Genomic DNA, 6942 nt, shown 5'->3' on the forward strand with positions numbered 1-6942 from the left:
TGTGTACACTGCAAATTGACCGCAAGAAGCCCAAACAGATATAGTATTTGACAAAAACAGAATCATTTCAAACCTTGATGACATTGGGATATGATTACATATGCATGGGAATACTTGAACAGATTTCCTCAATTAAAATCACTTAGCGGAGTTCCTGGTGATTTTAGTCATTTATGTCCAAATAAAATCACTCTGGGGCCGCCTATTGTGGAACCCTGCACTAGATGGCGAAAACGATGCTACTCTATAGAGCCGTTTATACCTTGTACCTTTATGTGGTTTTCGTCATCCGATCAAGATACAATAACTATTACATTTACATTTTACATTTTAGTCATTTAGCAGACGCTTTTATCCAGAGCGAACTATCTGATGAAGATCGATCACATCTACACAATAGCCCCATTTTATACCTGGTGCTAACGTGTCCTGATCATCAATCAATCAAATGTATTTATAAAGCCCTTTTTACATCGGCAGATGTCAGTCACAAAGTACTTATACAGAAACCCAGCGTAAAACCCCAAACAGCAAGCAATGCAGATGTAGAAGCATGGTGGCTAGGAAAAACTCCCTAGAAAGGAACTAGGCTCTGAGGGGTCGCCAGTCCTCTTCTGGATGTGCTGGTAGAGATAAGAGCACCTGGCCATTAAGGCTAGATCATTCTTCAAGATGTTCATAGATGACCAGCAGGGTCAAATAAAAATCACAGCACCTCAGGAGTAAATGTCAATTGGCTTTTCATAGCTGAGCATTCAGAGGTTGAGACAGCAGGTGCGGTAGAGAAAGAGAGGGGGTCAAAACAGCAGGTGCGGGATAAGGTAGCAGGTCCAGTGAACAGGTCAGGGTTTCATAGCCGCAGGCAGAACAGCAGAAACTGGATCAGCAGCACGACCAGGTGGACTGGGGACAGGGACAGCCAGGAATCGCCTGGCCAGGTAGTCCTGAGGCAGGAGAGAGAGAGATTGGAGAATTAGATGGAGCATACTTAAGATCACACAGGACACCAGTTAAGACATGAGACACGGGGGACACTGTGGCCATGTCCGACGATACCCCTAGACAGGGCCAACCGGGCAGGATATACAGTGCATTCGTAAAGTATTCAGACCACTTGACTTTTTCCACATTTTGTCACAGCCTTATTCTAAAATTGATTAAATTAATTTTTTTCCTCATCAATCTACTCACCAATACCCCATAATGAAATGTTTGCAAATGTATTAAAAATAAACTGATATTACATTTACATAAGTATTCAGACACTTTGCTATAAGATTCAAAATTGAGCTCAGGTGCATCCTGTTTCCATTGATCATCCTTGAGATGTTTCTACAACTTGACTGGAGTCAACCTCTGGTAAATTCAATTGATTGGACATGATTTGGAAAGGCACACACCTGTCTATATGAAGGTCCCACAGCAGACAATGCATTTCAGAGCAAAAACCAAGCCATGAGGTCGAATAAAATTTTCTGTAGAGCTCCGAGACAGGATTGTGTCATAGAGGCCACTGAGTCCCCAAGAACTCAGTGGCCTCCATCATTCTTAAATGGAAGAAGTTTGGAAGCACCAAGACTTCCTAGAGCTGGGCGCCTGGCCAAACGGAGCAATCGGGGGAGAAGGGCCATGGTCAGGGAGGTGACCAAGAACCTGATGGTCTCTCTGACAGATCTCCAGAGTTCCTCTGTGGAGATGGGAGAAACTTCCAGAAGGACAACCATCTCTGCAGTACTCCACTAAATCAGGCCTTTATGGTAGAGTGGCCAGATGGAAGCTACTCCTCAGTAAAAGGCACATGACAGCCCGCTTGTAGTTTGCCAAAAAGCACCTAAAGGACTCTCAGACCATGAGAAACATGATTCTCTGATCTGATGAACCAAGATTGAACTCTTTGGCCTGAATGCCAAGCGTCACGTCTGGAAGAAACCTGGCACCATCCCTACAGTGAAGCATGGTGGTGGCAGCATCATGCTGTGGGGATGTTTTTCAGTGGCAGAGACTGGGAAACTAGTCAGAATCGAGGGAAAGATGAACGGAGCAAAGTACTGAGAGATCCTTGATGAAAACCTGCTCCAGAGCACTCAGGACCTCAGACTGGGGAGAAGGTTCACCTTCCAACAGGACAACGACCCTAAGCACACAGCCAATACAACGCAGGAGTGGCTTCGGGACAAATCTCTGAATGTCCTTGATTGGCCCAGCTAGAGCCCAGACTTGAACCCGATCGAACATCTCTGGAGAGACCTGAAAATAGCTGTGCAGCGACGCTCCCCATCCAACCTGACAGAGCTTAAGAGGATCTGAAGAGAAGAATGGGAGAAACTCCCCAAATACAGGTGTGCCAAGCTTGTAGCGTCATACCCAAGAAGACTCGAGGCTGTAATCGCTGCCAAAGGTGCTTCAACAAAGTACTGAGTAAAGGGTCTGAATATTTATATAAAATGTGATATTTCAGGTATTTTTTTTCATATGTTTGCAAACATTTCTAAAAACCTGTTTTTGCTTTGTCATTATGGGGTATTGTGTGTAGATTGATGAGGGGGAAAAAAAACGATTTAATACATTTTTTAATAAGGCTGTAACATAACAAAATGTGGAAAGTGTCAAGGGGTCTGAATGGTAGGCTTTGTTATAAAAGACACCTGTCCACAACCTCAAACAGTCACACTCCAAACTCCACTATGGCCAAGACCAAAGAGCTGTCAAAGAACACCAGACACAAAATTGTAGACCTGCACCAGGCTGGGAAGACTGAATCTGCAATAGGTAAGCAGCTTGGTTTGAAGAAATCAACTGTGGGAGCAATTATTTGGAAATGGAAGACATACAAGACCACTGATAATCTCCCTCGATCTGGGGCTCCACGCAAGATCTCACCCCGTGGGGTCAAAATTATCACAAGAACGGTGAGCAAAAATCCCAGACCACACGGGGGTACCTAGTGAATGACCTGCAGAGAGCTGGGACCAAAGTAACAAAGCCTACCATCAGTAACACACTACGCCGCCAGCGACTCAAATCCTGCAGTGCCAGACGTGTCCCCCTGCATAAGCCCGTCTGAAGTTTGCTAGAGTGCATTTGGATGATCCAGAAGAGGATTGGGAGAATGTCATATGGTCAGATGAAACCAAAATAGAACTTTTTGGTAAAAACTCAACTCGTCGTGTTTGGAGGACAAAGAATGCTGAGTTGCATCCAAAGAACACCATACCTACTGTGAAGCATGGGGGTGGAAACATCATGCTTTGGGGCTGTTTTTCTGCAAAGGGACCAGGACGACTGATCCGTGTAAAGGAAAGAATGAATGGGGCCATGTATCGTGAGATTTTGAGTGAAAACCTCCTTCCATCAGCAAGGGCATTGAAGATGAAACGTGGCTGGGTCTTTCAGCATGACAATGATCCCAAACACACCGCCCGGGCAACGAAGGAGTGGCTTCGTAAGAAGCATTTCAAGGTCCTGGAGTGGCCTAGCCAGTCTCCAGATCTCAACCCCATAGAAAATCTTTGGAGGGAGTTGAAAGTCCGTGTTGCCCAGCAACAGCCCCAAAACATCACTGCTCTAGAGGAGATCTGCATGGAGGAATGGGCCAAAATACCAGCAACAGTGTGTGAAAACCCTGTGAAGACTTACAGAAAACGTTTGACCTGTGTCATTGCCAACAAAGGGTATATATGATGCTTGGGAAAATGGTTACAACAGGGGATCAGAGTGTTTGTGTCTCAGGTGAAGAGGGTGGATCTGATCTCCATCACCTAGGACTTGACATAGATTAAGTAGATTAATCAAATCTCACATTGTTGTCAATTTCTGCTCAATTTGCATGCTTTCTCAATCAGCTTTAACTGTATGTGCACTCGTAGATCAAGTTATTTCTCGGGTTGGGCTCTGGGATATAACAGCCGTTGAGTATTGGATTTTATGGTGGATTGTGGAGGAGGGGGGTTGAGTGTGTTGGAGTATGTGAGTATGTGCGTGTGTGCTGGTCTGGCATCTGTTGTGGGGGGGGTGGGGATGTTGGGGGGGGGGGGTATGGGATGGACCGCGGGAATTATTTGCTAGGATAATAATTGCTTGTCAATGAATTAAATGTAATATAATGGCAATCCTGGTTATATGTTAGAATCCTATGCGTGAACTGCCGACATTATTACGCATATTAATTGATAATGATGGAAAATAGGATATGCATAATAAAATAAATAAATAATAGTTATATAGATATATATATATAGAGGTGAAAGCATTGGAAATGCTTTTGGCGGTTAACCTGCTTCTGTTTTGTGGGTGGCACTGTGTGCTGTTTTCGATGGATGGGTCCTGGCCTCTCAGGGCCTTAGGGATACGGAGGGACGTGGGGGGGATGCTGATCACTGGGATGACGGCTCAACTTGGGATGGGGAGGGGCTTTAGCGGGGGAATTAGTGGAGAACAATTGAAGGGTTACTCCGTAGCAATGCAAATATCACGGTACAGCTATATGGACACTCAATCATTACGCTATTTTTTATTGGTAAATTTACAAACATATATAATGATAAATAGACTTGAAACTTGTATCTCATTATGGTGTATGGTGAAATAAGTATAGCCAGTTATAATTGTAATGGCTTAGCTGATAATAACAAAAGAAGACCAATATTTACATGGCTCAAAGAGAAGGAATATAATATCTATTGTATACAGGAAACTCATTCAACAATTCGAGATGAAGTAGCGTGGAAAAAAGAATGGGGGGGAAATATACTTCTCCCATGGGCAAAGAAATTCAAAAGGGGTGATGATATTAATTAATAGTAATTTCGATCCGAATGTGCAAATTGTCCAAATAGATACGCAAGGTAGATGGATTATTTTAAATATGGTATTGGACAATAAACAGATATGGCTCATTAACCTTTACGGACCAAATAATGATGATCCACAATTCTTTGACAATATATATAATAAATTATCAAGCCTGCAAGCAACTCAAGACAATATTATTATGGTGGGGGATTATAATACTGTTTTAAATAGCTCAATGGACCGAAAAGGAAATCACACCACAAACAATCACCCACATGCTCTTAAGGAAATTGTGAATGTCATGGATACATTAGAACTAGTAGATATATGGAGGCTTAAATATGCTGATCTAGTGAGATATACATGGCGGAGACTGAATCAAGCTAGTCGTCTTGACTTCTTTCTTATCTCATTCTCGTTGGCACCAAAAGTAAAAAAAGTGTTGATAGGGGACAGAATGCGGTCGGACCATCATATAATAGGCATATACATTACTCTGACTGAATTTCCACGTGGGCGAGGATATTGGAAATTTAATCAAAGCCTATTAGATGATAATTTATTTATAATTAGAACAAAGGAATTTATAACTGACTTTTTCCAACATAACTTAGGTACAGAGAATCCCCTTATTGTATGGGACACCTTTAAATGTGCCTTTAGAGGCCATGCAATTCAGTACTCATCTCGAAAACAAAAGCAATTTAGGTCAAAAGAGTTTATACTAAGAAAGGAAATAGAAAGTCTAACAGAACAGATAGATGGCAATAAAAACTGTAACATAGAGGCTCAGAATAAATTAGAGGAAAAACAAAAAGAAATGGAAAAACTTATTCAAGAAAGATCAAGTGTAATATATTATAAAAATAAAGCAAACTGGATGGAATATGGGGAAAAATGCACAAAATTCTTTTTTAATCTTCAACATAGGAATGCTACCAAAAAGAACTTAATGAAACTGGTTACAATTGACGGAGTCACCCATAATTCACCTAATGATATTTTGAAGGAAGAAACAAAGTATTTTAAGCATATGTTTTCTTTTCAGTCGCCTCCATCTCCTCTAACTGAAGCTAATTGTAGAGATTTTTTTCCTATTGATAATGTCAAATTAACAGCCACACAGAAAGACTCATGTGAAGGTGAAATTACAGAGGAGGAACTTCTGGATGCAATTAAAGACTTTAAGTCCGGGAAAACTCCAGGGTTGGATGGCATACCAATCGAGGTATACCAAACCTTTTTTGAAATACTAAGAGGACCGTTATTAGCATGTTTTAACCACTCCTATGTAAATGGTAGATTATCTGACACTCAAGAAGAAGGTCTGATCTCATTATTACTGAAACAGGATACAAGTGGAAAATATAAAGATCCAGTCCATTTACAAAATTGGAGGCCCCTTACACTTCAGTGTTGTGATGCAAAAATCCTAGCAAAATGTATAGCGCATAGAATTAAAAAGGTATTGTCGGATATTATTCATTCTAATCAGACAGGTTTTTTACATGGAAGATACATTGGAGACAATATAAGGCAAGTATTGGAAACAATAGAACACTATGGAAAATATGGGAAACCAGGCCTGCTATTCATAGCAGACTTCGAAAAGGCATTTGATAAAGTTCGACTGGAATTCATATATAAATGCCTGGAGCATTTCAATTTTGGAGAATCTCTTATAAAATGGGTCAAAATCATGTATAGTAACCCTAGGTGTAAAATAGTAAATAATGGCTATTTCTCAGAAAGTTTCAAACTGTCAAGAGGAGTGAAACAAGGTTGTCCACTATCGGCATATCTATTTATTGTGGCCATCGAGATGTTAGCTATTAAAATCAGATCCAATAATAATATCAGAGGATTAGAAATACAGGGCTTAAAAACAAAGGTGTCATTGTACGCAGATGATTCATGTTTTCTTTTAGATCCACAACTAGAATCCCTCCACAGCCTCATAGAGGATCTAGATACATTTTCTAACCTCTCTGGATTAAAACCAAATTATGACAAATGTACTATATTACGTATTGGATCACTAAAAAATACAATTTTTACATTACCATGTAGTTTACCAATAAAATGGTCTGATGGTGATGTGGATATACTCGGAATACATATCCCAAAGGAAATAAATGATCTCACTTCAAT

The sequence above is a fragment of the Coregonus lavaretus genome (genome assembly GCF_964263955.1).
Source record: "Coregonus lavaretus genome assembly, chromosome: 7".
NCBI classification, from domain to species: domain Eukaryota; kingdom Metazoa; phylum Chordata; class Actinopteri; order Salmoniformes; family Salmonidae; genus Coregonus; species Coregonus lavaretus.